General features: G+C 40.6%; 1 protein-coding gene across 3 annotated transcripts in view; it reads right to left on the bottom strand.

Annotated features, from left to right (window-relative positions):
* Window positions 1-22,629, bottom strand: part of shroom1.L (shroom family member 1 L homeolog) — a 41,722-nt gene extending 19,093 nt beyond the window's left edge. The window contains exons 1-2 of one of the 3 annotated variants that reach the window (XM_041585026.1): window positions 12,719-12,730; window positions 2,349-2,352 (exon numbers count right to left, since the gene is read on the bottom strand). The gene's annotated coding sequence lies outside the window, so the exon portion shown is untranslated. 3 annotated transcript variants of the gene reach the window in all.
* Between the last annotated feature and the right edge of the window lie 1,232 nt (window positions 22,630-23,861).

Raw genomic sequence — 23,861 nt, 5'->3', positions numbered from 1 at the left:
GTGGAAAAATCTACAGTTTGGTACATCCTGAGAAATAAAGAAAGCTCTGGTGAACTCAACAATGCAAATAGACCTGGATGTCCAGCACAGTTCTGGAAAAACATTCTTTGGACAGATAAAACCAAGATCAACCTCTACCAGAATGATGGCAAGAAAAAAGTATGGAGAAGGCATGGAACAGCACATGATCTAAACATACCACATCATCTGTAAAACATGGTGGAGGCAGTGTGATGGATTGGGCGTGCATGGCTGCCAGTGGCACTGGGACACTAATGTTTATCCATGATGTGACACAGGACAGAAGCAGCCAAATGAATTCTGAGGTGTTCAGAGACACTGTCTGCTCAAATCCAGCTAAATGCAGTCAAATTGATTGGGAGGCGTTTCATAATACAGATGGACAATGACCCAAAACATACAGCCAAAGCAACCCAGGAGTTTATTAAAGCAAAAAAGTGGAATATTCTTGAATGGCCAAGTCAGTCACCTGATCTGAACCCAATTGAGCATGAATTTCACTTGTTGAAGACTAAAATTCTGACAGAAAGGCCCACAAACAAACAGCAACTGAAAGCCGCTGCAGTAAAGGCCTGGCAGAGCATTATAAAGAAGGAAATCCAGAATCTGGAAATGCCCATGAGTTCAAGACTTCAGGCTGTCATTGCCAGCAAAGGGTTTTTCAACCAAGTATTAGAAATGAACATTTAATTTTCAGTTTTTTAATTTGTCAAATTACCTTTGAGCCCCTGAAATGAAGTGATTGTGTTAAAAAAGGCTTTAGTTCCTCACATTTTCATGCAATCTTTTTGTTCAACCCACTGAATTAAAGGTGAAAGTCTGGAGTTCAACTGCATCGGAGTGGTTTCATTAAAAAAATTCATTGTGGTAATGTACAAACCAAAATTAGAAAAAAAAGTTGTCTCTGTCCAAAGATTTATGGACCTAACTGCAACACATTTTTTTACTATCCATAAAGTAGTAATAGCGGATCCTTCGGGCCTAGAAGCCTGTAAGCACACAGATACGGAAAGCTCCGTGGTATTGTATTTATAAACCACCATCATATTCAAATCCCATTTTGTTTTGTGTAATTATATTCTAATAAATGATCATGGCGCAGCTTGGACAGGTTGGGAAAGACCATGTGTATAAGTGGGTCCAAAACCTCATTAGAACTGAATTGGTAAAAATAATAACTACATCTATAAGGGAATGGTACCTACAGTATCTCACCTGATCTTCTGCCCGGCTTCCTCTCACCATATTCCAGCTGCTTTTTAAGTTAACAAATGATCTGAACTAGAACGATAGCGCCCTGGAGACACAAAAGAAAAATCCTCTCTGCCTGAAACATTTGATACATGAGCTTGGGATCAGTTGTTCAGCCAGCAAAACAAATACAAACCTGGTTAAAAATTGACCAAAAGAAGCAAGATTACAATTTTTAACCATTTCTTTGTTTTTTACATTAGATGGTGGCTAAACCATATTATTCGAGAGACAGGACAAGTGACATACCACTTATATGTGCAAACTTATACGTTTCACTTTTCCTAGCAAGTTTGACTTTCAATATATTACACCCACACACGCCAGAGCTGCACAAGCTTTCAATATCAATACTTGATCCTGCCAAAATATTTAAGGGATTCCAATGTATTCTGAGACACGGCAATCTGTAATTGATCCTCAGGATAAAAGGACTTGTTATGTAAAGGAAAGGCAATCCAGAAATCTCATACCTGATACCTCTTACTTGATATGTGACAAGTGTCACTGCATTGTGAATAAAAATAGGTCACAGACATTTTTTCCCTCTGTGTTATGAAATACAAATGATGATGTATCACCCATATACAACCACAACCACTTTTTCTTTTAGCTTGAGTTTTAAAAACCATTAACAGTGAACATTTGATACCAACATGACATGTAAAGGTCATATACAATGACATATATTGAACAAGGGCTGTATTTGTGTTTCCACTCTTTTCATAGTGTTTGTTTACACCTATTCTGCGACATCATGGGGTGTAACTAACCCAATTTGTGATGGCCACATACATGATGTTATATCCTATGATGTGAAAAAGCCATCACACCATTACTAGCAGGCATGTGTCCATACCCCATTTGTGATGGCATACACTAGTGATGTGCGGGTCGGGGTTTTCCCGACCCTAATCCGCCCTCCCTCAGTCCACATCCGAATTCCGGGTTTCTTTTATAGACCCGCGCTGTCAATGATGTCACAAAAGGGGCGGGGTCAGCAGGCACGCAACTTTAAAGCCGGAAGTCGGCATTTGAAGGTGACGGGGAGAGCAGGAGAAGAGCTCAACGGGCACCTGCCTGCCACCCCCGAAGAGGAGTGTGAGGTCAGCCCTAACCCGCCCGACCCGTGGGTATCGGGCTGGCCCGCACATCTCTAGCATACACCGTAAATGAATCCCCCAAAACCTTACAAATATTTAATACAATTTACTATATAGCTAACATCACAGGCTAACATTCTTCTTTGTTTCAAATAAAATGGTAGATTAAAAGCAACAAACATTCCAAAATTAGGCAAACACACTGGACACCACAAATCTGTCACAGAAGCCACTAAGTAATGGTTTTAAGGTGGCCATACACGGGCTGACAAAAGTTGCCTATGGACCAAGCCGGCAGTTTATTGGCCAGTGTATGGGGCCCCCCAACTGAGATCTGCCCAGAAATCGCCAAGATGGTGATCAGGCATGTTAAAAAATCCAGTTGGATCAAGGACTGCATCAGTATGTTAAAAACGGCCCACACACTGACCACCTGCATTCCCCTTGTTGTGATCAAATTTTTGGGTCCCAGGGCTCATGATTGGATCAGCCCAATATCGCCCACTCAGGGTGGGCGTATCGGGGCAAGATTTGCTCGTCCGAAGACCTCTCCAAACAAGCGTATCTGCAAACAGTACCAAGGTGTTGCAATGGTAACATTTTTTGACTGAATCTGGAATTTGCACAGGATGAGCTCTATAGTCGGTTGTCAAAATGTACAAGGATTTGATTGCACCTGCAGTTTTGTTTATTCCACGACAAAACCCCAACTCACTTTACGACTGATTGTGTCTACATAATTAAGAAAGGAATTGCTCTAAAGAATGACAGTATTTTGGGTCTCTGCCCTTGGAGATCCCTGTAAAACTGATCTGTTCGCTATGATTTATAATTGTGTGAAATACAAAGCAGAGTGTGTTAGCTGCTTGGGAACATTATGTCATGTACATAGTCATGAGTTACTTATTTCTTATCAAAGTGCAAACACCATAGGTAAATATTGGCCCAAATTCCTGAGATGCCTGCTGTTACACAGCAGACCCAGTCCCCAACATCGGAAACAATGTATACTCTAATGTAAGTGACTGCTTCACATTAATCATACACGACAAATGCACCCTACTTACAATAGATATTTCACACCAATTAACCAACAATTGACTACTATAATCCCACAAGTGGTTCTTGAACCTCCTTTGAGTGTACCACCTGATAGGATACAGTTCTTAGCCTATTCTCAAGGATTTTCCAGGAACAACATGTAGAGAGATCCCCTGTGCTGCTATGCTCTGGCTATGGCCCACAGACTCTACACAACTAGTGCCAGTGTCTACCTGCTCTCCGCTAAAGGAGTTCTCTGCAACACTGTGGCAGTTTTCTTAGCTTCGTGCATTAGGCACAATGCATAGAGTGCCCAGGTCCAAGTGAATGACCATGTGATACATGGTGGGCATAAGGTACTTAAAGAACAAGGAAACCCTTTTTTCTGATATGATAATTTGATTTGTTTCACTTCCCCCTCCTTGATCGTGACTTTTTAAAATAAAAAAAAAAAAACCTTCTGTAAAGTCTATAATCATTCAGTGCAGTCTTTCTTTCCATTAGTAGATCAGCGCAGGAGAAAGACGGGGGCACAGTAAAAAATCGTGCTCCCATTAGCTAGGATATGCTCATGCACCGAAGGCAATGAAGATCGCTTGCAGCTAAAGCGGGCCATAGACACAACAATCCGATCGTACGAATCGTGGATTCATTCGATTTTCGGACTGTGTGTGGAGAGTCCCGACATTTTTCGTCCGGCAGAGATCGTCGTTTGGTCGATCGGACAGGTTAGAAAATTTCTGTCGGCTGCCGATAATATCTCTGCATGTATTGCCGATCGTACGATTTTCAGTGGGAGACTGTCACCAGCTTTGTCAGACATAACTATCGTACGATTGCCGTCAGGGGTAGAACATCGGCTGATCTGTTCTTTTACTACTTTATTTGATCGGAATAGTAAGACTTTGATCTGAATGGTTAATGGTGGGTCGGGAGATGGGAAAGTCCGATCGTACGTTGATTCGTACGATCAGATCTTTGCGTCTATGGCCAGCTTAAGTCTTGGTCTTCAGAGAAGCACGCTGAATTCTGGTGAGCGCTCGTTCTACATTTGAAGCTTTTGGTAAATTGTCGCCTATGCATCTTGTAAACAAAGGCATGCTTGGGAGAAATGGCTGCACAGATATGCTGTACAGAGGTAGGCCTTTCCCTGCACTCGATATTATATTAAGCCTTTCCTTGTCCTTTAATGTGGGATATGCATTTTCGCCAAAGGGAACAAAAGGGGGAAATTCCGTCAATGCCTAGGGTTGCACTGGACAAAGATACAATCCTGACAGGTACACCCCTGGATTTAATATCCCTAAAAATTTCATAAGCAGCACAGAATAGGAAAAGGCCAACCAACTGTGAGTGATATCTTGTCTAGTTGAATTATTTTATGTGTACACCTCTACTAATCGCTGTCCTGTTGTTGCATAGTTCGCTCCATCCACAGCCGAAACTCAGCGAGAAGATAGTTAATATTTTACCAAAGTCATAACAAAAGGTATTTTGCTGGGCGCTCATTTCAGCTCTGAAACAGAGATCAAGCATTCCCTGACCCGCCAGAAGAATGCCGAGGAACTTTGTGGTGAGGGTTGGCATTAGAATGCCCTCGAAACAATGAAATGCTTGTAGAAGCCAAACATCTACTGTAAATCTCGTCAGCCAAACAGAGCAAATGTCAACACACAAAACAAAGACTTCACTCTAATGAGGAAAAATATCTTTAAACAAGAAGTAACCACAGCCAGATGAGAAGAGATCAGCATTAGTTTCTCTGATAAATGAAAACTATTTGTAATATAATCAGAAATAAGATTCCATAACCCCACACAATGTGAGATTACAGCGCAGTGCAAAATGGCCTTGTTCATGGTCATTTCTTCGAATCTGTATTCATGCCAATCAACCAGTGGATCTGGATGCACAGCCGTTCACAGGGGTATATATCTGCATGTCTACTTCCATGATTCTTTGACCACAATACACCTTTACTAAACACGAACCCAATACCAATACATAGGACTTGTATTCTGACTACTCTTTTAATTAAAGAAAAAAAAAATCTAAATTTTCATAACTTTTCACACAAACTGAAAATGTTTCTCCCGATTGTAATGTACTTTATAGCACACGCTGCAAGGTTATTTCTGCCAAAAATCTTATACTAATTACTTGTGTGCTGACATTGGGTTAAGGTGGGCATACATGAGCAGATCTGCTTGTTTGGAGAGATTGCTAAATGAGTGGATCTGGCCCCAATATTGCCACCTTGAGTGGATGATATCGGGCTGATCCAATCGGGGCCCTAGGCCGGTCCTGAATGGGATTTATTAACATGCCCAATTGGCAACAGTCGGGAAAGCCCATACACTGGGCAATAAGCAGCTTTTATTAGTCCATGTAGGACCACCTTTACTCCCAACCAGTAAAAAAAAAAAAACACCCACCAACACTGCAGAATTACAAAGAAGAATTTATAAAATGCCAATGTATTTACAGACAAAGGGGCAAATTCACAAAATGACGAAGCGCCTAACGCTAGTGTTAAATTCGCTAGCGTAACGCATTTTCGTTAATTCGCCGATTCACTAACGGACGCTGGCGTAAATTCGCTAGTGTTATTTTGCACCCTTATGCCTGGCGAATTTGCGCAACGGATGTAACTACGCAAATTCACTAAAGTGCGCATTTTTCTGAACACTACCTTTTACACCAGACTTCCTTCGACGCCTTAGACCAGGCGAAGTGCAATACAGTAGATAGGGATTGCTTCCAAAAAAGTTAAAAAAAATTCTAAGGGCGTTTTTTCTTTTTTTATGGGTGATAGGCTGAAAAAGATCAAAAAAAATTTTGGGGCTACCCTCCTTCCCCCCTACATTTCCTAACTCATGGCACCTTAAATATACAGTGGGCACATGTGTAGGGCAAAATAAAAAATTTATTTGCTGTTTTGAAAGTTTCCCAGGCTTGTGTAGTGATGCTACATATTCCTCCATTGTAACTTCAATTTGGTGCTGTATGCAAATTAAGCATCGATAGCGTAGCTTCGCTTTGCTTGGCGAATTAACTCCAGCGCAACTTTGCAATCTTACGCTTCCCCTGAGCGCAACTTCAGATTTTAGTGAATTTGCATAGCGCTGGCGAAAATACGCCTGGCAAAGTGCGGTGAAGCGGACTCTGGTGCAACTACACATCTTCGTGAATGTCCCTCAAAGAGTGTACACTAGGGATGCACTGAATTCATAATTTTGGATGCAGACATAGAGCAAATTCCTCCACAAAAGCTTTGGTTAAATAAAGAACAGAATCTGATTCATAATTTGCATATTCAGCTTTGAGAAATAATTTAAATAATAAATATTGCATCAATATATAAACATATGATATATACAATATATAAACCTATAATATAAGCATCCATACTAAACAAAATACTCCACTGTCCACAGCTTTGAAGTGACATGACTTCAAGGGTTCCAATTTTTAGTATATTATAGAATGGCTAATTCTCAGCAACTTTTTTATTGGTCTTCATTCTTTTGTTTTTTTTTATAGTTTTAGAGTTATTAGCTTTCTTCTTCTGACTCTTTCCAGCTTTCAAATGGGGGTCACTGACAAAAAATGCTCAGTAAAGCTACACATTTATTGTTATTGCTACTTTTTATTACTCATCTTTCCATTCAGGCCCTCTCCTAGTCATACTCCAGTCTCTAATTCAAATCAATGTATGATTGCTAGGGTAATTTGTTCCCTAGCAACCATATTGCTGAACTGCAAACTGGAGAGCTGCTGAATAAACTGGCCAAGTATTTTACTCATCTTTCCATTCAGGCCCTCTCCTAGTTATACTCCAGTCTCTAATTCAAATCAATGTAGGATTGCTAGGGTAATTTGTTCCCTAGCAACCATATTGCTGAACTGCAAACTGGAGAGCTGCTGACTAAAAAGCTAAATAACTCAAAAACCACAAATAATAAAAAATGAAAACCAATTGCAAATTGTCTCCGAATATTACGCTCTACATCATACTAAAAGTTAATTTGAAGATGAATAACCCCTTAAATGAAAGGAGAAGGGTAAAATTAACAGGGGGGGGGCACATCTCTTCTTCAAAACTGCACCATTTCTGATGTGACATAACACAGCTTTCTAAGGAATTTTACTTGTCAGACACATCTGACTGTTCATTTTTTCTCACCAAATGCTTGGCCAGTTTCTTCGAATGCTACAGATTTTGGCACTGGCACCTAGGTGGCTCTTGTGTATCAGCTGATGGCACAGAAGACTAATCCTTGGAGTAATGAGATCCATAAATGAATTTATTGCACTCATGTTCCAATTATCTGAAGAATATGAAACCAGAGTCAACTGCTGTGAAGTAGCGGCCACACGTTAGACATCCCTGGTTTAATCTATTTAGCAGCGCTAAACAGCTCAGACTTTTGTGTGGCTTCTTTTATAACAAAAGCCTGCTCTAAACGAAGGCCATTAATAGTTTATAGCTTTGAGTTTAATATAGTGTTTCAGCTTGTGAAACACAGACAAATTCTGAATAGTAACAGCTGACCAAGAAGTGTCTCTGCATTAGGGCTGGGAGACAGCAGCTGCGTGAGTGAGGTCTCAAACCTACATTTGCTGCAAAGTCGATATAAAAAAGGCATATTGGCACTTGTCCTTAGAAAAAAAAAACGTACATACAAAGTGCGGGTAAGCTAGGTTTTAATATACAAACAAGGTTTTTACCTTTAGGATATTGTTTTTATTGTGATGAATAAAACATGTGAGTTTTAAATGTATTACAACGCTGAGCCCAATAGGGGTCGCTATATACGTCTTGTATATAACCTGTCTGCACTGCTTTGGATGTAGGTATGATTAAGGGATTGAATCCCGAAACGCGTAAGGCGTAAGATCCCTCAGGAGTATGTAATAAACCTGATTTCCATTTGATCGGAGTGCCGTCCAATTCTTTGGTTTTTGATTAAGCTAGGTGATGGCCTCCCACCTCTAGACCTCCAGTTTGTAGTTCTCCCTGTTATTCAAGTTTGATTTTGCCATGGACCACAAAGGCTAATTGTGAACAGTTGAAACTAGAGCAACATATTTAGGTTTAGACCTTACACAATGACAAAACGTGTAACAGATTATCAGTGTAGATATTGTCAATGGAAAAACATGGTACAGGTAGGGTACCTGTTATCCAGAATGCATAGAGCCTGGAGTTTTATGGCTGATGGATATTTCTGTAATTTGGTTCTTCATACCTTAAGTCTACTAAGCCTAATAGGCCGGTTTTGTTTCCAAAAAGGATTTATTGCATCTTAATTTGGATCAAGTAAAAGGTACTGTTTTATTATTACAGAGAAAAGGGATTTAAAAAAAAAATGTGGATAATTTGGATAAAATAGAGTGTATGGAGTAATTTGGAGCTTTCTGGATATTGTGTTTCCGGATAAAAGATCCCATTTCAGTATGAAATTCTGTTAATATATAAAATAAAATAACAGATAAACATACTTCAGAGCAATGTGCAGATGTCATACATATCCATTTACTAGGATCAGCAGAGGCAGGAAACTAATTGTAAATGAGAAGGAAAGGCTAAAATTAAGTACCACCTAAATACAGCAGTAAACCCTCAAAGTAGTGCTGCTCTGTCAAAAGAAACACAGCATTTCTTACCTTCTATTGTGTACACATGGGCTTCTGTATCAGACTTCCTGCCTTCAGCTTAAACCCCCTTGCCCCAGGCATGAGCATGCTCAGTTTGCTCCTCTCCCCCCCCCCTTCTCTGCTGTAATCTGAGCCCAGAGCTATGAATGAGCAGGGAGAGACTCAGGCAGGAAGTGATGTCACACCAAGCTAATACTGCAGCTGCTATCCTAAACAAACAGAGCTTCTAGAGCTTTTTACTCTGGTACAGTAAAACATTCTACAGAATAAATATAGCATTCTAGCTTGCACTATCGCAGCTAATCTTTTGGCAATAAAATGCCTCCGTAGCTTTCCTTCTCCTTTAAGGGAAATAGACAGGGTAATTGGCTCTCCAAAATCATCCTCAATCACCTAAAAGCACAGAGTACAGGCAATTAATAGTCAAGAGTTTGTAATGAATAATCACCTGCATCACCAGCTCAGGGACCTATAAACCCCTGAAATGCCATTGCTCTAAGGCTGTACTACTAAACTCATGGCACTCAAGCCAGAGAAGTGTCCGAAAATGGGTGTGCAGCTTTTCTTGTGTATTGGAAATGAGATGTTGCCTGACAGCATCAGCCACTTCTGCTGGCAAAAAATATGGTAACAGAAAATGGGGTTTCTTCTGTATGTATATATACATACGCACACCTAACACCTTTAAACAGATGTCAGTATTGCATCACACCCTCAAACAGCCATCCGAGGGTTTTGTTATAGAATATTCCTTTAGGTTAGCCAAAAGCCAGACAGGAGTTCCTTGCTTTTGGAACAAAGCGACTGGGAGGGATATTGTTACAAAATGATCCCATCTCCAATCACACTGACTCTGCAGGTCAGAAGGAAGAGGATACAATAAGAGCCTATGTGCTATATTCCATTATTGAAATCATATAGCCACTTACCTAGATGAAGCAGACTTGGCTGAAGCATTGTCTGCACTTTTTCACCCCATGAAATGAAGCAGACTAAAAGTCTGCTCCATCTGTATGTAACATTAGTATAGCATCAGTATGCTACAAAATGCAGCACAGAGATAAATTTGTATTCATTTTTAAAAAAATACAACCCCCCTCCCCACAGCTCAGGCTTGCCTCTTCTTTGCTAGACTTTAGTCCTCTTCCGATTTCCATTGCTATCCATTCCAGATGCAAACTAAGTAGGGTATAGGCCAGAGACACACTTTACTTTAGTTCCCTACCCCAGGAGTAAAGCTGGCCATAGATTAATATTAGGTCACCAAACGTGTTGATCTTTCACCAGTATGCCAGATACAGGCCATCAGAGTAAGGACCACTTCAACAAGCTAATATGGTCCTCACCTCGATAGAATCTTCAAAACTGCCAGATAAATATCAGGCCAATTTTCATCCAGATACCAGTCGAGGAAACACTTTGAAGGGCCCCATACATGAGCCAATAAGCTGCTAATTCAGTCTGTTGCCTGTGTATTATTCTCATAAATAAAAGATACAGAATTTATATATTTATTTGAAACTTAAATGAATGCCACAATTGGCTATAAAAGTCAACAGGACAATATTTCCCTGAAAAACTGCCATCATTGGTCAAACGGTAAATGAAACCAAAGATCCACCAATTTCATTCTTTGCAAAACCCTGTACAAGCTGATCAATTAATTGAAAGGGAAACGAAAATGCCAAGCAGGCCAGCTACTAGACATGCAATTTTTTCTACTTCGCACACTGATCTGTGGATTTTAAATAAAATACAGGCCTATAAAGAGGAAATTTGTCTCTAAAGCTATTGAGCCAAACCTGCTTTAGCTTTCATCAGATTCTTTCTGTGGTTCTGCAGGAGGCCTAACAGCACTTCTCAGCCAAAGAACCTACAAGAGATCCTGTTGCACATATAACATAATGGACAAAGGAGCCTTTGTGAGCTCATCTTAAATAAATTATAAAACAAGGCAAGCGGCATTTAGTTACGGAGAAGATTCAAAATAGCCGTAATGGAGGCTGTGCTGTTTGGCCAAATCCCCCCGCAATAAGAAAACCACACGCAATGGCTTTATAAGAAGTTTCACAATCCTTCAACAGAATTAAAAAGTAGCTCTAGAACTGGGGCCACAGGGACTGGAGTCTTCGTTAAAGTATCTTAAAATTAAAAAATGTCCTCAGGTACTGTCCAAAAGTACTCAGGCACTGGACATAATAAATAAAATGGGATACAGTGCAGGGATAAACGGCAAACAAAATGGCAGAGAATATATTAATGAAAACTGTATCTCATCATATCACTATAAATACAAAGTCTTCTTGACAATGCATGAACAATACCGAACATGACAAAGCAACAGATGATTGAATAAAATGCTAATTAGTTCCTGGAGACATCGTCAGCCCACCAAACTATACCTGAAATACCCAATAATAAACCATTGCTCACTAGCATTCACTGCTTCAAAGGTTTTATGTCAAGGTTCTCTTTTATTGTATCTATTCAGTATGGATCCATTTACTGCTGTAATGAAATAATAGAATAACTGATTTGCATGACTAGTGAGAATGCGGAGAACCCCCTCACGCCCACAAGTAACACCCTTGGGTGTTGTAGAATGTGCACTATTAGCGCAGCATGAAAATGAATGGAACTTACAGGAATATGACTTCAGTTTTGCAGAACCATCTTGCACCCTGTAACACTTTGGTAAAGGATACACTATTCATTGTAAACGGCTTTGGGAGACGAAAAAAAAAAAAAAAGACACGGCACATGGTTACTTTTTAACAGGGATGGAAACAAAAGCTGAATAAACTCGCACAATTCCAGCTTCCTATTTACGTGAAATACATTTCCCGACAGCCTCCACCTATTAGTAAGAATTTGTAATTGTAACTCAATAGCAGCAAAAAGCCCTTAGGTCGACACACCTGGAGTCCATATTAAAATATTACTAATGAAATATTATGCTGTGCAATAAAAAAAGAGTTCTAATGAGAAAAAGTCTAACTTTCAACTCCATCTGGACTATCTATTCAACTTGGAAACCTGTGCCACCCTTTTCTTGGATATTCTATGTTAAACTCTCATAAAATTATTTTTAAGAAGTGACTTCTGCTGTATATCTGTGTGAGAGAAGCCTTGGGAATAAAAGCACCTGTCAACAAAATACCAAAAAACAAAAAGCCTGATATCAAATTAACCTCGGCATGTGCAAAGCGAGAGCATCTCCATAGCAGCTGGTTGAGAATCTGAAGGCACTGGGCATGGAGATCACTTGATACTAACCATGTAGAAACTGCATCTGCTCTCTTATCATGGCATCTAAATTAACCATGGGCACTGAACCACACAGCAATGCAGAGAAAACTGTATCAACCTTTCTGAATTACAGGGTCAGTAAAGTCATACAATTATTTTTTATCAGAATTTTTGAAGTTTGTATCAGTTCCTTTCTTTTCAGCTCCTAAAAATAAACACAACATCAGACCTATTTTTAATGACAGAGCCCATTTCATCCCAGAGGCCCAGTTTACCAGTTACTAGTCAATCAGAACAAAGAGTGGATTGGATAAATAAATAAAAATAATTTTGTAAACTGAAAGGATGCCAAGTTAAAGAGAGAACAGATCTTGGGACAGTTAAAATGATACATTTCTGTCTGTCTGTTAAAACTGGCAACACAAAATGACCAGCCACCGTGTGGGGCTGCCAACTCTACATGCCTTGAATCTACATTCAATATAAGAGCCTATGAGGAATCCATGCACCTTTGAGGATTCACTAACCACTAATCCAGGGATCCCCAACCTTTTGAACTGGTGAGCAATATTCAGAAGTAAAAGGAGTTGGGGAGCAACACAAGCATGAAAAATGTTCTTGGGCTGCCAAATAAGTGCTGTGATTGGCCATTTGGTAGCCCCTATGTGGATTGTCAACCTACATTGAGGCTCTGTTTGGCAGTGCACCTGGTTTTGATGAAACCAAAACTTGCCTCCAAGCCTGGAATTTAAAAATAATCATCTGCTTTGAGGCCACTGAGAGCAACATCCAAGGGGTTGAAGAGTAACATGTTGCTCACGAGCTACTGGTTGGGGACCACTGCACTAATCAGAATAGTGGACCTATGCAGTCAGTCCACGCATGTGTTGGGCCATCACAGGCCAAATGATCATTTATTTACATAATAATGAGCCGACGGATTGTACGGATTTTATAATGCATGTTTTGAGATGTTGCACAAAGGTGAAGAGGACATTTAATATTATTCCAAAAATGGTTTGTCTATGGTACATTTGTCCCAGTCCAGACCTTAAGGGCTAGTCCACACGGGGAGATAGCGACGCGTTTGCGGTCGCGGCGACAAAGCGCCGCGACCGGCGCAGGCGACAGTTTTGTATGGGCGCCTATGTAAAAACGCCTGTGCTAACCACACGAGGCGATGCGCTTTTCAACAGTCGCCTGAAAAAGCCTGGCGAGGCATTTTCAGGCGACTGTTGAAAAGCGCATCGCCTCGTGTGGTTAGCACAGGCGTTTTTACATAGGCGCCCATACAAAACTGTCGCCTGCGCCGGTCGCGGCGACTGTCGCGGCGCTTTGTCGCCGCGACCGCAAACGAGTCGCTATCTCCCCGTGTGGACTAGCCCTAAAACACTTAACACAGCAGTTTAAAGGTTTATAGCCTAAATTACATGGACACCGTTGGGTAGGGGCATTTGTTTATCATTTTATCCCCCCAAAGTGTGCGTTTGCTCTCATTGAAATGTCCTTTGCCTACAGTATGACACGTATAATGGAGAGTAGGCGTTGACGAGGGTATTGTAAAAGTTGCTCTTTAAAGTGGACCCGTCACCCTGATATAAAAATCTGTATACTAAAAGTCCTTTTTAAATTAAATATGAAAGCCAATTTCTTTTTTTTTATTAAAGCATTCATAGCTGTTGTAAACTCATTTAAAAATATCAGCTGTCAATCAAATATTGCCTACCCCGCCTCTATGCCTAGGCATAGAGGCGGGGCGGGGCAAACAATTACTTTCACTTTCCATTCAGCACTTCCTAGATGTCACTGCTCTCTCCACATTCCCCAGCTCTCTTAACGATTTAATTGTGTAACCAGGGCATGGGGATGGACATTGGGTCCCTGTCCCCTGGTGCACAAACAAGATTCTGAGGTGATACAAGACTTGCCTTAATAACAGTGTCCACAAAATGGCTCCTTCCTGGTTAATATAATTATGAGTTCCCAGACTGATGGAAACAATATTCAAATAATTTATACAGTGTAATTAAAGTTCATTTTGCTTGACTAACATGATAAAATAGGATTTGGAATAATTTTGTTTGGGTGACGGGTCCCCTTTAAGGTATAAACATACAAAAGTGTCCATACCAAGAAAAGGTTAATCTATTAAAATATTAAAACTAACAGAGTTGATTTAGTTCTATTTGTATTGGAACTGCAGATACTGGGACAGAAGGCAGCACATTAAAGGAGGAGAGAATCAATCCAGCATTAGTCACTGAAGCACGAGCTACAGAAAACATGTTTCTTCATAAAAATATGCAAATACTCCTTTGTCTCTAGCGGAGATTTAGTTACTCTATAAAACTAGAAGTCTTGTTGGGAGCTATAACATTATCGGGTAACCTTGCTAGGATTAAATAATCCATGGAGCTTTATCCTAACAATAGATGCAAGTGTTGAAATGATCCTTTCCACCTGCAGCCACGGGTATAATTGTCATAGATGATATTTGAGAATCCCACAGGAGCCAACACTACCACATAATCTGGATGCCATTGTAAATTTATGCAATAAGGCTTTGAGGTATAAATGACGTGTGAAGGGTGGGGGGGAGAGGTGGAGGAGGAGGAGGAGAAGTACTGCACAGAGTGAGAAGTACAAATTGGTGTGGCACTTACACTAGGACTAGTTTCTATTTGAGTTTCTTTGTTTGTAATATTATTCTTGCTGGTTGATAAAGACTGAAAGCAGTGAAGAACTGGTAAAAGGGTTCAATTATTAGTGGTTTTCCATACCACAAAGAAAGATGAGCCCACAGCAGCACCACTTAAGTCCTGATGTGAATAATAAGCACCACGTACCTCGTCTTCTAATCTCACCGCAGGGCAGACAGTGGGTCTGGGTTGGCCAGGCCCAACAGGTATTTTTCAGTCCGACAAGTGTCCCAGCTTGTCCAGTAAAAATGATACTTGATACCAATGTATTTGATAAACATAAAAATATAGGGAGGTTGATATTTCTTTCTAGAAAATGTGGCAACCCTAGATGCACATAAGGGACTCCTACACACCAACATTTTATATGCAACTACAGTCATTCCAATAATGGGCACATGAGATCTAAGCGCTTGTGCCGAACTTGCATCTACCAAATGATATTGAAATTGTGGTGTTTAAACCAATGAGAACACGCTTGTCCGTTCTCCCAGTCGGAATACAGCTGCTGCAACACAAAGCTCTGGGTATCAGTGCAAGCACTAAAATGACTGCATAATGTCTGCAATAACAAAAAACTATGTGCACAAGGCCTAAAAACTGGAAATAAAAAAACAAGTTGCATTTGGCGAAAGCATTTTTTCTTTCCCTGCTAATAAGTAATTATTGCTGATCATCAACTGTAAGGCTAGAAGTATAATATATCAATCTGTACAATCTGTATTGGTACAAAGAAATATCCCAAATCCCTGTATACAGCAAATACTGTTCTTCCGGATTGTTACAAAATACTTTTTCACAAATATCCACTTTCATTTTCTTTTAAATCGGGATTCTGAAATTTCTAACTGTCGGCAAACATCAAGCATGATAGTCAGAAATAGTGCCTTTCTATAACCAGTGCAATAGCAGAATACAAAATAGTTCTACCCTCATTATAGAAGTATCCGGCATTGGAATTTAGCTGGGAAGATTTTATAGAGGAGGCCATTGCCCTATAAATCTCTCAGTGATTTGAACTATGCCTGGACTGGTCATTAACGCTGAACTCTTCAGGGCAAAAGAACAGGAGCATTATTTCAGAATCTGGAATTCCTAATCAGAGCATCAGAATGTAGAAGCTTTGCCGTACCACACGGGCAGTTGCCAGGCAAGCATGCCAAAGAAGGGTGGGGATGAAATCCGATGACCGGCTATAAAAATGAAGTTTTATTTTGTTCAGCACAAAGCGGCTGTGCGGTGAATATAAAGCTCAAGGGAGGGGGACATACCAACGTTTGGGTTACATACCACAGAGCACAATGTATGCTTTCCTACCGCATGAACAAATGGGATCAAAGTTAACAACTGTTCTAAACGGAAAACCATAGACAGTCTGATATGATATATGTCGGTTGATCAAACCCCCTTAATTCTCCCATGAGGCCTATCAAGGGTGACACAGATCTGCAGATGATGTTTGATCAGCATCCAGACTTTGCTCCAAACCCTTCTGGGATAGTCCCAGCTCAGAGTTTCTTTGGAAAAAAAAAAATTTGTGAAAACTTTATACTCATGAATAAATGTGTCACTATGTCACCGCGGCATTAAGCAAGTGCTTTTATAAACAAGTCATTAAAAGCTTCGCTAAGTAAAGAGCCAGACTGAGGGGTGAATCTTCTCAAAGACACCGTACACCATGTACTCTATTTCTGCGCTTGGAAAAAAAAAAAAAAGATAAAAAAGGATGTGTCCGAGGAGCTCGGAATTTCTTTCGTTTCATCTGGATCAAAAGCTTTTCAATGAAATAAATCAGCTAAAAGAACAAAAATAATTAACGGGCTGCTTGTTTGCCTCCCTATTATTAGCCTTTTAATAGATTGCTTGCAGAGGAGAGAAGTACATTTTTGAAGCGAGCAGGCTATTTACTGTCGCCATGGAGATTCACGACAGAGTGAAGCTGCCCATTTTGTTTTATCACCACAAAAGATTACATTATCCTCACTTACCATGCCATGTGATGGCATATGTGCCAATATCTTCCGCACAGCGGTGGGAAATATCATCTCAAATTTTCATCTAGGTGTATTCTTTTATTGGCAAAACTAAGCCCCATTTTTAAGTGTTATCTCCCCTTTCACAAAATGCATCACTCCCAATGTGAAAAGCCCCACAGTTACAGGTGTAACTATAGATGGGCAGATTTTACAACTATGGGGGTGCCAGGGTCTAGCAGTTCTAGTAGGTTAGAATCAAAACCAAGAAGGAAGCTGTATACAATAAAGTCCAATTAGCGGTATCCAAAGATTGAAGAGAATTTGTAGTCGTATCCAGGAAAAGATCAGAGCAGGCAGCAAGAAGCAAAGTAAGGAACAAGGAGATCAGGAAACGAAGGATCGAGGCAAAACAGCAATTTAGGAGCACCCTGAAACTTTACCAAGAAAGACCTATATTCAGTCAATGAACCTGGGTGTCTGGTGTTCTTTTATTTAAAAATTTCTCACCGAAACAATGACATTAGTGCGATGTCAAGGGCGCTGCCATCTTGCCCACGAAGCAGAGTGCTCCTGACTTGGAGGGTCTGAGAATAGGGAGCATGGGTAAGGGGTGTCCATCAGCTGCCATGTTCGCCCACATGCAGAAGCATATGCACTGGAAAACAAACTGGTCCTGTCTTCCGGTCTGCATGGATTGGACTGGTTGTTGATCAACAGGAGCTAGACATTGGATGGGGCTGCAAACATGGTGCCTGCAAACCCCTCATTTACAGAGAAGGCATGGGTGGCCTGTGGGGTTTTACATAGCGGGAGCTGTGTAGTCGGGAAGTGGAACCCGTGAAAAAGAAATACCATTTTAAAAAAAAGGAGAGGGGGGTATGCAGGTTTCCCTCAAACAGCACTGATATCAAATATCCGTGTGACCTTCTGGATAATACCAAAGAAGGGAACACTAAGTCCCTGATGATGGTTTGCAGAGCTCTGGAATGGTGCAATCTTTAACACACCATTGTTGTGGGTTATTAATAATTCTTTTACAAATGAGATGGCCTAGGGGAGTAAAGGCGGGATGACTCTATCCCATGCGACAACTTGTTATAAAAGCATATCAATTACTAAATATGAGGGTGTGAACAAATACAAGAACAGATATTCCCAACAGGCTAAGACAATGATATAGAGAGTTATAGATCTGTATTGCAGGATGGCACTGTAATAACAGAAAATAGTCGAGTGGTTCCGAAGACGTCTGAGAAATGCATGCAGTGAACCATACCCAACAAAACATCTCCTGACAGGTTTCCCACATTAGAAGTTTAAAATCTGGATAACTTGGTCTCATTAATACTGGGCCAGCTAGTTAACATATTATATGTTTGGAAGCTGTATTATATCAAGTTCATGATATCATACACCATGGTCCATAGACAGGAAGAGGGACAATAAATATGACTTGAAGGGCCCTTGGATCTCCAGTTGGACAGCCTATTCCGAAGCTTACATCATTATAAAATTAGACCATATATTAAAGTATTAGAAAGCCATAACACCTATACAACTGAAAACTCTGGGATAGAAACAATCCCCGAAAAGCTAACAATCAATTCTGAGCCATTATCATGAAAATTGATTCATATTTATCTTTAGTTAAAACAGACGATTGCAACAGCAACATGGTGAGGTATAAATTCATTAGCACTTACTTGCCCTGTGTTTTTATTTTATATGCTCACAATGCTAATTAAAAATTATTAGCATACAACACCTAAATACAGATTTTATTGGTCTTTCATATCCAGAGTTTATATGTATTTGTTAGAAGCCACTGAGGACATCTCCTTCCATGTAAAAACACAAGGCGCACAAGTCAGATGCTTCTCTACAGGTCAATATTTATATTGAGAGTATTATAAATGACCTTTTCTAGGACAATCTCCATATGCTACAATGCAAGATAAGCTCTGCTGGTGAACCTATTCCTCACGGTCTGCAATAATTCTAAATAGGGTGCAAGCCAAACAGCTGTCTTAAGACTGAGAACCCAAGCACAACTGATATAGTAGCGTGAGTACAGACTCATATATAGAACCACAGCGCAGCCAGAAAGGCACAATGTCTTGTCTGGGTTTGTCATCAGATGTCACAGTATAGAAGGGAAGAAAGTGAAGCAATTACTAAAAATAACACACCCACCACTCCAGGTAATTCATTTTCTAGTTCCACCTGTATCTGTGACACTCCCATGTGAGAAATGCCAGGAGTGACCGCAGTCACTAGGAAACAACCTAGAAATGGGGCTTGCTCAGTAAAAGGAGAAGCCGAGTGCTTCTGCTGTGAATTACTTTGACAGGAAACAGGTCTTATATGAGGCCTTGGAATGAATGTGGCTGTGTATTCCGAACAAAATTTCTAGAATCCTATCATTTTAGCACATTACCACAGGTGTTGGTAAACTTTACTGTAACACTCCTGGTGTCTGTCCGTAACAAACAAAGACTGTGCTACTGGCGAAGAAGGGATCTGAATGTTTTCAGTAAATTATTCACTAAATACAATGAGGAGGCTTGAGGATTTTGTGCATGACTTAGCAAGCATGTCAACCATCGCTCTGAGACACAATTAGCAAATGTACTGTACAACTGCTATAACAAAAAGTTGGAGAATGCTGCTAAAATCCCTCTACTGTAGCTGGAAACATCACACTCGTCCATCTGTCTATGAAAGGGCCTGCTACAATACTGGGCTCGACCATTTGAGCATGCACGCAATTCAGTTAAGAGTACTGTTCCACTAAGTCTGAATGAGCCTTTATATTTTTTTTGCCCCAAAGATCGGCTGCACGGGTGAGTTTCACTACGTCAAATGTCAAACAACATTTACACAAGTCTATGTGGGCATTAAATTGGTGACTTCCGTTTCTGTGGCAGGGCCTGTAATTATATTACAACTGTCTGAACTGCTAAACAGAACTTGGCATTAGAACTCTATAATTCAATAGAATTTAAAAAGCTCTCAGGGCTAGTTTTATTTTGTACTGTTTGTTCTCTTGTAGATATTAACCTACACTTTAACAAGAGTATAGATTAGTGGGTGGAGACAGTCATTCCCCTTTACAAGGAACTGGTAAGGCTCTATCTAGAATATGTCATGGAGTTTGGTCTCCAATGCTCTAACAGCATATTATTGAACTGGAGTCCAAAGAAGGGCAACTACCCTGGTAAAAGTTACATGAAGAAAGGTTGGCCAAGTTGGGGATGTTTACAGAAGAAGCTCTTAAGGGGAGATATGATAACTATGTATAAATATACAAGAGAACCATATAATATTTGTATTTGTTAACCCTTGTTTGTTAACTGTTGTAAGACCCCGGTTTGTTAGAAATTTTGTAAAGCGCTGCAGAAATTGCTGGCGCTATATGAATAAATAAATGTTGATGATCATAAACTCTCTGACGCTTTATTCACCAGTAGGTTCTTCCTCCAAGGGCATCCATGGAGAGTAGAAGAAAGGAGCTTCCATCATAATATTCAAAAAAGGTTTTATTTACAGCTGTTAGATTGTGGAAATCTCTCCCTGAAGAGGTAAAGCTGGCCATACACTAAAAGAGCGGAACTTTCCCCAATATGCCCACCAACGCAGGGCTATATTACGAACGTTTGGCCCTAGGGATTGAGGAATGAGGAACAATGGGCTCAGACGGGTCAATCGCCTGAAAATTGAAACCTTCCAGATCGATATTGTGGCCAGATACTGATAAGGAAGACCCGTCTGAAGTCTCCAAAAGCAGACAGACAACTGTGTATGCGCCGAAATTGACGTGCTCCCAGTCAGCTTACCGAGGAGCCGGAAGATGGATGCCGTGAAGTCCGCTGGCAGAATCTATGACGAGTGGCAAGTATAAAAGTATGGGGCATTTCCCCCGGAGGGTGAGGGGTACAGGGTTTGTTTCTACAGGGTTTCCTTCTCCTTTAAGAAAGGGTTGGATGTCTTTTTCAGCAAGTGAAAAAAATAAAGGGTTAGCTTTTAGCGCAAAAATGACCCAGGACTGTTCTGACTGCCATCTTGGGGTCAAGGACATTCCATGCTTTGGATGGGATCTTTCACCTTCCTCTGGATCAACGAGCAGTTTGGCAGGTTTAATTTAGAACAAAAGGTTGACCTTGGTGGACTTGTGTCTTTTTCATCCTAATTTACGATATTACTACAGTGTACACTAGCCATAAACGGGACAATGTGCTCCAACATCAAGGCTGCAGCTACTCATCAAAAGAAATTGTCATTTCAATGCAGTACTGAATGAGAGTCACATTGCAGAGCTACCTGCCATCGTCCGAAAGCAAAATAAATAGGCAAAATAGACACAAAGTTTGTATCCATCTGGCTGTAAGGAACTGAAATCCCTAACTAATTTGACACAACTTAATAGGTTTGGATGCAATTTAAAATGCAACTTGACCAATGTAACATTTCAAAACCTGCAGAGGAATGATCTCGTGTGCAAAGGTCAAGGAAACCGCCATAGACACATAGGGGTATATTTATCAAAGAGTCAAGTTAGAGACCGCCACAGTGAAGTTCCGCCACTCTCCATTCATTTCTATGAGATTTATCAATGGGTGAAAGTGAAAGCTCATCCTTTGATAAATACGCCTTTCAAAATCCCACAGAAATGAATGGAGACTGTGGCGATCTTTAACTTGACTCTTTGATAAATATACCCCCATATGCTGCAAAATTAGGTAAGTTTGGGCCAGTAACAGCCGACAGGCTCTGACCATGCGTGACTAGGATCCCAGCGCCAAATGGTCCACATGATCAGCGATACGAGAACGTCAGGGAAGCCAACACCCAGTTGTACATTTAAGCAGGGTAGGGGCGTTGTACCTTCAAAACGTACCCCAGATAGCTGCTTTATTCTAGCCCTTACCCATTTGCTGCCAACTAATAATACCATCGTCATTTATTCACATAGCGCCAGCAAGGTTCGCAGCGTTTCACAAGAATCCATAACAAACCGGGGTCTTACAATAGTTAACAAACAAGGGTTAAACAAATACAATAGGAGGGCCTTGCACACAAGAGCTTACAATCTAAATGGCAATCTAACAGGGCAAGTTTTTTTTTCCAGTTTACCCCTCCTCATCATTTCCAGCTTTATTTAACAGATCTATACAATATGTAACCGCTAATAAGTTATACATAAGGTTATACATAAGGATTCCTGTCTTTAGAAGGAGTTGTAAGGATAATGTCACATATGTGTGAGCTACTAGATCCCAAGGCCAGGTCCCATTGTGTGAGAACGACTTTAATGCTGTTATATAACAAGAGAGTGGGCAGCAGTTAAACATCATTCGGAGAGGGGAATAATATTTAAATTTATCTGGTAAAGGCGAGCAGCTGACATGCAAGAGATGCTCCCAGGCAAGCATGTCGGCGATTTGTGTCTAAGCAAGCAACGTGAGTGTTGTTTAATAAATACAAAATAATCTTAGCAACCGTACCTGCATTTCTGTCGTCACTCAGCAGGGGATAAAGCAATACCCCTCCTGTAGTTTTATAAGTGCCGCAGTTCTGTGTCGGTGTAGCGAATACACAGCGTCTCGCAGCAAACATACAATCCGCACCGCTCTCTCGTCTCCCTCAATCACCGACTACTTTCTTTCTCTATAGGTAACCGGAATGCTTTGAGCGCTGTGTCCAATCACAGGCCGGAGGCGTGGCTATCGGGCTGAGAGAACCTGAAACTCTGACGTAACAGGGAAAACATTTCAACCTGAGCCAAACAACCAAAGGAAGGAGCCCTGTGCTTTCACTAAGGTTAAAGGAGGCTTTGTTGTATAATTACCCTTTGAACTGAAAAGAAATGGAGACATTTCACTCAGAAAACATGTATTTTGGGTTAAATTTGACATGTAAACAAATGATTAATAATCTCATCCTGATAACACGGATTACCATAAGGATAAGGCCACACTGGGCATTTTGGGGAGATTTAGTCGCCTGGCGACTTAATCGCCTCGAATTTGCGGCGACCAATCTCCCCAAATGCCTTCCCTCACTCTGCGCCTGCTATGAATGAAAAAACGCTGGCGCTAATTCGTTTTCCGAAGTCATCCGTAGTTTCCTCGTGAGGCAACTTCGGGCGACTTCTGAAAACTAATCGCCGTGTGTGATTAGCGCCGGCGCTTTTTCATTTTAGCCTGCGCAGAGTGATGGAAGGCGTTTGGGGAGATTGGTCGCCGCAAATTTGAGGCGATTAGTCGCCAGGCGACCAAATCTCCACAAAACGCCCAGTGTGGCCTTACCCTAAAGAAAAGTCCTTTCAGTCTTTCAAAACTACTATATAGCTGAAATTAATTTAATGCTATATAATTTATCACCCTCCCTTCTTCATTCTGTACCTACCCCAATCCCCTTCTTTTTGAAAATTGAAAAAAATAAAAGAAACATTGAATTGAAAAATAAAATCCCATAATATGGATTTATGCCTCCAGGTGGAAGTCATTAAGGAAGGGGTACAACTAGGGTTGCCACCTTTTCTGGAAAAAAATCGGCTTTCCTATATATTTATCTTTTTTCCTTATTAATAACAGTGGGATCAACCATCATTTTTACAGGCCGGGACAGTAAAATACCGGCCACGTGGCAACCCTAGGTACAACTTGGAAGGGGGCACTTTTAATACCCGGGCCTTAAAACCAATATTCAGCCCCATTTGTTCCACTTTTTAATGAAGGGGTACAACTAGGGTTGCCACCTTTTCTGGAAAAAAAATACCGGCCTTCCTGTAAATTTGTATAGTAAATTTGGACTTCTGATGGTGTGTGTGTGTAGGGCCGCCATCAGAAATCACAGTC

This window comes from Xenopus laevis, chromosome 3L (assembly GCF_017654675.1).
Source record: "Xenopus laevis strain J_2021 chromosome 3L, Xenopus_laevis_v10.1, whole genome shotgun sequence".
In the NCBI taxonomy this organism is placed as follows: domain Eukaryota; kingdom Metazoa; phylum Chordata; class Amphibia; order Anura; family Pipidae; genus Xenopus; species Xenopus laevis.
This window is presented reverse-complemented; position numbering and strand designations above follow the sequence as displayed.